The sequence below is a fragment of the Drosophila erecta genome, unplaced genomic scaffold (assembly GCF_003286155.1).
Source record: "Drosophila erecta strain 14021-0224.00,06,07 unplaced genomic scaffold, DereRS2 tig00000584-arrow-arrow-pilon, whole genome shotgun sequence".
Lineage (NCBI taxonomy): Eukaryota > Metazoa > Arthropoda > Insecta > Diptera > Drosophilidae > Drosophila > Drosophila erecta.
In genome coordinates, this window is record NW_020825278.1 from 18,723 (window position 1) to 28,083 (window position 9,361).

Sequence of the window (9,361 nt, forward strand, 5' to 3'; positions counted from 1 at the left end):
ATTTGCGCACCGTATGAAACCACTTTTCGTGCACCAACACAAACATGAACACATTTATTAACTGAATTCACGGAACTTCCTGTCCCCCTATTACTCTTTTATAACAGATTGACATTTTGTACGCCCAAAAATACTCAACAAAAAATATAAACCTACTTCTTTCAAAAATATATTTAAATCCCTAAACAACAAATATATATAGTCTTATTTGTGATTTTATACTTTATGGATGTAGATTGTTTATCTGCGCACCGCATGAAACCACTTTTCGTGCACCAACACAAACGTGAATACATTTAATAACTGAATTCACGGACTTCCTATCCTCTAGTTTAAGGCTGTTAGAGGGAACGAATTGTGAAATATTTAAACATTTTCAAGCCATAACAAGTTATGAATTATTTTTAAACACAATGGGCACTAGTTTCTAATTTCAATTACCGATACCTCGGTCTAGAGTTTACTTATTCAATTTTGTATTCTTCACATTATTCAATTAAAAAAATAGGGTTTAAATGAAGAACTTAAGGTTATTAGCTGCTTATGCGCATATCTAAAAAGATTGAAAATGTTTAAATTCTATCAAAATATATTAATAATTAATATATTCTTTCAAAAATTTATTAAAATCCCCAAACAACAAACATATTTAGTCTTATCTGTGATTTTATACTTTCTGAATGTAGATTGTTTATCTGCGCACCGCATGAAACCACTTTTCGTGCACCAACACAAACATGAACACTTTTATTAACTGAATTCACGGAACTTCCTGTCCACTAGTTTATATGCTGTTAGAGGGAACGAATTGCGAAATGTAAGCCATAACAAGTTGAAACAAAATGGACACTCGTTTCTAATTACAATTACCGATGCGTAGGTCTAGAGTTTACTTATTAAATATTGCACTTTTTACATTATTAAATAAAAAAACAAAAATATATACACGTACTTCTTTAAAAAATATATTTTTAATCCCTACACAACAAATATATTTAGTCTTATCTGTGCACTGTGCATCTGGGCACTAGTTTCTAATTTCAATTACCGATACCTCGGTCTAGAGTTTACTTATTCAATTTTGTATTCTTCACATTATTCAATTAAAAAAATAGGGTTTAAATGAAGAGCTTAAGGTTATTAGCTGCTAATGCGCATATCTGAAAAGATTGGAAATGTTTAAATTCTATTACTCTTTTCTAACAGATTGACATTTTGTACGCCCAAAAATAATCAACAAAAAATATAAACCTACTTCTTTCAAAAATATATTTAAATCCCTAAACAACAAATATATTTAGTCTTATTTGTAATTTTATACTTTATGGATGTAGATTGTTTATCTGCGCACCGCATGAAACCACTTTTCGTGCACCAACACAAACATGAATACATTTAATAACTGAATTCACGGACTTCCTATCCTCTAGTTTAAGGCTGTTAGAGGGAACGAATTGTGAAATATTTAAACATTTTCAAGCCATAACAAGTTGTGAATTATTTTTAAACACAATGGGCACTAGTTTCTAATTTCAATTACCGATACCTTGGTCTAGAGTTTACTTATCAATTTTGTATTCTTCACATTATGAAATTAAAAAATAGGGTTTAAATGAAGAGCTTAGGGTTATTAGCTGCGAATGCGCATATCTAAAAAGATTCTAAATGTTTAAATTCTATTACTCTTTTCTAACAGATTGACATTTTGTACGACCAAAAACACTCAACAAAAAATATAAACCTATTTCTTTCAAAAATATATTAAAATCCCTAAACAACAAACATATTTAGTCTTGTCTGTGATTTTCTACTTTCTGGATGTAGATTGATTATTTACGCTCCGCATAAAACCACTTTTTGTGCACCAACACAAACATGAACACATTTATTAACTGAATTCACGGAACTTCCTGTCCACTAGTTTAAAGGCTGTTAGAGGGAACGTATAGTAAAATATAAGCCATAACAAGTTGGGAATTATTTTTAAACAAAATGGACACTCGTTTCTAATTTCAAATACCGATACGTAGGTCTAGAGTTCACTTATTAAATTTTGTATTTTTCACATTATTAAATAAAAAAACAAAAATATAAACGTACTTCTTTCAAAAATATATTTAAATCCCTAAACAACAAACATATTTAGTCTTATTTGTGATTTTCTACTTTCTGGATGTAGATAGTTTATCTGCGCACCGCATGAAACCACTTTTCGTGCACCAATACAAACATGAACACATTTACTAACTGAATTCACGGAACTTCCTGTCCACTAGTTCATATGCTGTTAGAGGGAACGAATTGCGAAATGTAAGCCATAACAAATTGGGAATTATTTTTAAACATAATGGGCACTAGTTTCTAATTTAAACCGATACCTTGGTCTAGAGTTTACTTATTCAATTTTGTATTTTTCACATTATTAAATAAAAAACAAAAATATAAACGTACTTCTTTCAAAAATATATTAAAATCCCTAAACAACAAACATATTTAGTCTTATCTGTGATTTTCTTCTTTCTGGATGTAGATTGTTTATTTTCGCACCGCATGAAACCACTTTTCGTGCACCAACACAAACATGAACACATTTATTAACTGAATTCACGGAACTTCCTGTCCACTAGTTTATATGATGTTAGAGGGAACGAATTGCAAAATGTAAGCCATAACAAGTTGAAACAAAATGGACACTCGTTTCTAATTACAATTACCGATGCGTAGGTCTAGAGTTTACTTATTAAATTTTGTATTTTTCACATTATTAAATAAAAAACGAAAATATAAACGTACTTCTTTCAAAAATATATTAAAATCCCTGTCTAAACATGTGTTTAGACATGATAAGTAGACAAACAATAACAAACTTCACGGGACAGCATAAGTGGCAACTACAGATAAGTACGGTTGCAGTGGTCTATTGCCGAAGTGTCAAGAGATATGATCACGCGGGAGGTGACTAGCGCGGTCATAGGCCACAAACATAGATTTAAGATAAACCTCAGCTGCATTGACCAACGCAGACTGCAGTGTCTTATAAGCGCTGCATTATATAATTAGATGATAAGAACCTATGTAAGAATGAATAAAAGGCGATGCCCTCGCAGTAGCGAGTCAGTTAGATTCAAACACCCGAATTGAACTCCTTAAGTGTACGCATTAGTTTATAGTGTGAACATTTTGGTCCTTCGAGAAATTCTGTTGTTTTCCCCCACCAGTGTTAAGAAACACAGAAGAAAAAAACCAGCGCTTCAAAGTAAAAAGAGCAAGGTTATTCGAGTGATTCTGTTGTTTCCCCCACCAGTGGTAAGAAACACAGAATAAAATACCACGCCTTAAAGTACTAGGACTATAAGATGAAACATTGTGTTCTTGCTTTTCCTTGGCTGATCAATCAGCTGTGAGTCGAGGCACAGCTAGGTCAACTGGGCGACCAATCAAAAAATCCTCCAACGGATCACGCCAAAGAATACAAGCAGAAAGCACAAAAAAGTCACAGTGATTGTTTTCCCAAGATGTTGTCGGAAAGATCTGTGAAATTGATGCAAGACCAAGGAGAGCTGCAGAACAAAATACTGCAAGCAATCAAGGAAAAGGCATCTATACCAGCAAAAGAAGCATTGATAGTTCGATTTACTACTAACAACAATGCGCTGGTAAAATTGGGAGTTGGCGATCATCAATATTTTAATGATAAAATATTTATTAAAACTATGGATGCTGTCAAGGCCTACAAGGAGTCGCAATTAAAGGTAGAAACACTTGAAGAAATAAATATACCAAGTGGATCAAAATTATCTGATACCGCATTAGCTCGGAGCGCCAGTCCAGTTGATAATCTGGTTCAACTGGTGGATAGAAGAGCGGACAGGGTGAGGCAACAGATGAGCCTAATCTACGAAACCCTGGATAGTTCAAGTGAGATTGAACTAGTCAAGCAGCTGGCAATGATGAAAAGTAATTGGTCCAACGTGACGGACACACTGAAACTGCTTGAAAACAAGTACGACAGAACTGTGTTTGATCAAGATGAGGCAGACATTCTGCAATCTGAAGTTGCCGCACTAGAGATGGTACTTCAAATGAAGTTTGAACAGTTCAAAAGTTCCAACTATGACGTGCCAGAACTCCCAAAAGTGGACCTTCCAACGTTCAATGGAAATGCGAAGGAATGGCCAACATTTTACGAGCTGTTCTCTGATCTAGTAGACAGCAGGAAGGATCTCAGCAACACAAGGAAGCTGGGATATTTAAGAGCCTGCTTAAAAGGAGAAGCTCAAATGGTGGTTAGCCATTTGATAACGGGATCAGCAGCTAGCTATGCAGCAGCGTGGGAGCTTATCTGCAAACGCTATGAGAATAACAGAAAAATATTCTCCAAACACTTCAACAAATTAATGGAACTGGAGTGCTTGCTACCCCATGATGAGAAAAATGTAGGGAAGTTTTTGGATACTGCGACCGAGAGCATATTCATCATAAAGCAAAAAGGAAAAATAGGATGTTCTGCTGACGTAATTTTAGCAGAAATTCTGCTGCGGAAATTTTCGCCAGAAGCCTTGCAGCTGTATGAACAGCATGTAAAAAAGGCAAGAGCTATACAGTCCTTACAAGATGTACAGGTGTTTATTGAGCAACAATACAACTCAGTAAACGCCATTACCAAAAATACCGCTCAGCTTGCTACAAGAAAAGTGCAAGTTAGATCGTGTGTCTTTTTCTCTAAGGATGGCCACGATATGATAAAGTGTCTCAAATTCAGAGCACAATCAATCGAAAAAAGAAAAGAATTCGTTCAAAAGAACAGCATGTGCTTTTGATGCTTTGGAAAGCATAATGCTATCGACTGCAGAAAGGAAATTACATGCAATCGATGCTCCAAAAGACACAACAGCCTTCTGCATGAAAACACAAAACGCAGTATCAACAGCAATAGCCTTAAGCAAGGATATATGGAAGCTTATTCAACGCATCAGAGGTGATTTTTGGAAGAAATGGAAAGAGGAGTATCTGGTGTCATTGCAGCAGCGAACCAAATGGCGCCAAGAAAAGCCAAATCTGAAGGAGGGACAGCTGGTTCTTATAAAACATGAGAACACTCACCCTGCAAGATGGCCAATGGGAAGAATCATTGGTACGACTAAAGGACAAGATGATAAAGTCCGGGTAGTCACGGTTAAAACAAGCGATGGGGAAGTAAAAAGATCGCTAAAAAAGATCTGTCAACTTCCTGTTAGCGAAGCAAAACCAGCTGGAGCTGAAACCAGCTGGAATGATAGACGACTACTGGCCGTACATTTTTCCCCCCCGGAGAATGTCTAAACATGCGTTTAGACATGATAAGTAGACAAACTATAAATATGTTCTATTTAAGGGCTGCAATAAACATGTCACGGGACAGCATAAGTGGCAACTACAGATAAGTACGGTTGCAGTGGTCTAATGCCGAAGTGTCAAGAGATATGATCACGCGGGAGGTGACTAGCGCGGTCATAGACCACAAACATAGATTTAAGATAAACCTCATCTGCATTGACCAACGCAGACTGCAGTGTCTTACAAGCGCTGCATTATATAATTAGATGATAAGAACCTATATAAGAATTAATAAAAGGGAGTTAGATTCAAACAGCCGAATTGAACTCATTAAGTGTACGCATTAGTTTATAGTGTGAACATTCCCTAAACAACAAATATATTTAGTCTTATCTGTGATTTTATAATTTCTGGATGTAGATTGTTTATCTGCGCACCGCATGAAACCACTTTTCGTGCACCAAAACAAACATGAACACAAATATAAACTGAATTCAAGGAACTTCCTGTCCACTAGTTTATAGGCTGTTAGAGGGAACGAATTGTGAAATATAAGCCATAACAAGTTTGGAACTATTTTTAAACACAATGGGCACTAGTTTCTAATTTTAATTACCGATACCTTGGTCTGGAGTTTACTTATTCAATTTTGTATTCTTCACATTATTAAATTAAAAAAATAGGGTCTAAATGAAGAGCTTAAGGTTATTAGCTGCTAATGCGCATATCTAAAGATTTGAAATGTTTAAATTCTATTACTCTTTTCTAACAGATTGACATTTTGTACGCCCAAAAACACTTAACAAAAGATATAAGCCTACTTCTTTCAAAAATATATTAAAATCCCTAAACAACGAACATATTAAGTGTTATCTGTGATTTTATACTTTCTGGATGTAGATTATTTATCTGCGCACCGCATGAAACCACTTTTCGTGCACCAACGCAAACATGAACACATTTAATAACTGAATTCACGGAACTTCCTGTCCACTAGTTTATATGCTGTTAGAAGGAACGAATTGCGAAATGTAAGCCATAACAAATTGGGAATTATTTTCAAACATCATGGGCACTAGTTTCTACTTTCAATTACCGATACCTTGGTCTAGAGTTTACTTATTCAATTTTGTACTAGTTTCTACTTTCAATTACCGATACCTTGGTCTAGAGTTTACTTATTCAATTTTGTAATTTTCACATTATTAAATAAAAAAATTCAAATATAAACGTACTTCTTTCAAAAATATATTAAAATCCCTAAACAACAAACAAATTTAGTCTTATCTGTGATTTTCTACTTTCTGGATGTAGATTGTTTATTTGCGCACCGCATGAAACCACTTTTCGTGCACCAACACAAACATGAACACATTTATTAACTGAATTCACGGACTTCCTATCCTCTAGTTTAAGGCTGTTAGAGGGAACGAATTGTGAAATATTTAAACATTTTCAAGACATAACAAGTTGTGAATTATTTTTAAACACAATGGGCACTAGTTTCTAATTACAAATACCGATGCCTTGGTCTAGAGTTTACTTATTAAATTTTGTATTATTTACGTTATTAAATAAAAAAAACAGGTTCAAAATAAAGAACTTAAGGTTATTAGCTGCTAATGCGCATATTTTAAAAAGATTGGATATGTTTAAATCTATTACACTTTTCTAACAGATTGACATTTTGTACGCCCAAAAACACTCAACAAAAAATATAAACCTACTTCTTTCAAAAGTATATTAAAATCCCTAAACAACAAACATATTTAGTCTTATCTGTGATTTTCTACTTTCCGGATGTAGATTGTTTATTTGGGCACCGCATGAAACCACTTTTCGTGCACCAACACAAACATGAACACATTTATTACCTGAATTCACGGCACTTCCTATCCACTATTTTATAGGCTGTTAGAGGGAACGTATAGAGTCTAGAGTTTAGAACTACGATTTTCTACTTTCTGGATGTAAATTGTTTATCTACGCACCACATGAATTCCACTTTTCGTGCACCAACACAAAAATGAACACATTTATTAACTGAATTCACGGCACATCCTGTCCACTAGGTTATAGGATGTCAGAGGGAACGTATAGTGAAATAAAGGCCATACCAAGTAGGGAATTATTTTTAAACACAATGGGCACTAGTTTCTAATTACAAATACCGATGCCTTGGTCTAGAGTTTACTTATTAAATTTTGTATTATTCACGTTATTAAATTCAAAAAAATAGGGTTTAAACAAAGAGCTTAAGGTTATTAGCTGCTAATGCGCATATTTTAAAAAGATTGGATATGTTTAAATTCTATTACACTTTTTTAACAGATTGACATTTTGGACACCCAAAAACACTCAACAAAAAATATAAACCTACTTCTTTCAAAAATATATTAAAATCCGTAAACAACAAACATATTTAGTCTTATCTGTGATTTTCTACTTTCTGGATGTAGATTGTTTATTTGGGCACCGCATGAAACCACTTTTCCTGCACCAACACAAACATGAACACATTTATTAACTGAATTCACGGAGATTCCTGTCCACTAGTTTATAGTCTGTTAGAGGGAATATATAGTGAAATATATGCCATAATATTGTTTCTAATTACAAATACCGATGCCTTGGTCTAGAGTTTACTTATTAAATTTTGTATTATTCACGTTATTAAATTCAAAAAAATAGGGTTTAAACAAAGAGCTTAAGGTTATTAGCTGGAAATTCTTCACTAAAATTCCTGTCCATTAGTTTATAGGCTGTTAGAGGGAACGTATAGTGAATTATAAGCCATAACAAGTTGGGAATTATTTTCAATCACAATGGGCACTAGTTTATAAATTCAATTATCGAATTATTTTTTAATTACAATTACCGATGAATTGGTCTAGAGTTTAGAATTTAGATTTTCTACTTTCTGGATGTACATTGTTTATCTGCGCACCACATGAAACCACTTTTCGTGCACCAACACAAACATGAACACATTTATTAACTGAATTCACGGCACGTTCTGTCCACTAGGTTATAGACTGTTAGAGGGAACGTATAGTGAAATAAAGGCCATACCAAGTTGGTAATTATTTTTAAACACTATGATCACTAGTTTTTAATTACAATTACTTGGTCTAAAGTTTAGAATTTAGATTTTATACTTTCTGGATGTAGATTGTTTATATGCGCACCGCAAGAAACCACTTTTCGTGCACCAACACAAACATGAGCACATTTATTAACTGAATTCACGGAACTTCCTTCCACTAGCTTATAGGTAGTTAGAGAGCACGAATTGTGAAATATAAGCCATAACAAGTTGGGAATTATTTTTAAACACAATGGGCACTAGTTTCTAGTTTCAATTACCGATACCTTGGTCTAGAGTTTAAAATTTAGATTTTCTACTTTCTGGATGTATAATTAAGGATGTATTTCATGTATAGTGGAATATAAGCCATAACAAGTTGGGAATTATTTTTAAACACTATGATCACAAGTTTTTAATTACAATTACCGGTGACTTGGTCTAGAGTTTAGAATTTAGATTTTCTACTTTCTGGATGTACAATGTTTATCTGCGCACCACATGAAACCACTTTTCGTGCACCAACACAAACATGAACACATTTATTAACTGAATTCACGGCACTTCCTGTCCACTAGTTTATAGGCTGTTAGAGGGAACGTATAGAGTCTAGAGTTTAGAATTTAGATTTTCTACTTTCTGGATATACATTGTTTATCTACGCACCACATGAAATCCACTTTTCGTGCACCAACACAAAAATTAACACATTTATTAACTGAATTCCACTAACTGTCCACTAGTTTATAGACTGTTAGAGGGAAGGTATAGTGAAATTATAAGCCATAACAAGTTGGGAATAATTTTTAAACACAATGGGCACTAGTTTATAAATTCAATTATCGATACCTTGATCTAGAGTTTACTTATTCAATTTTGTATTCTACACATTATTATATTAAAAAATTAGGGTCTAAATGAACTTTATTAGCTGCTAATGCGCATATCTAAAAAGATTGG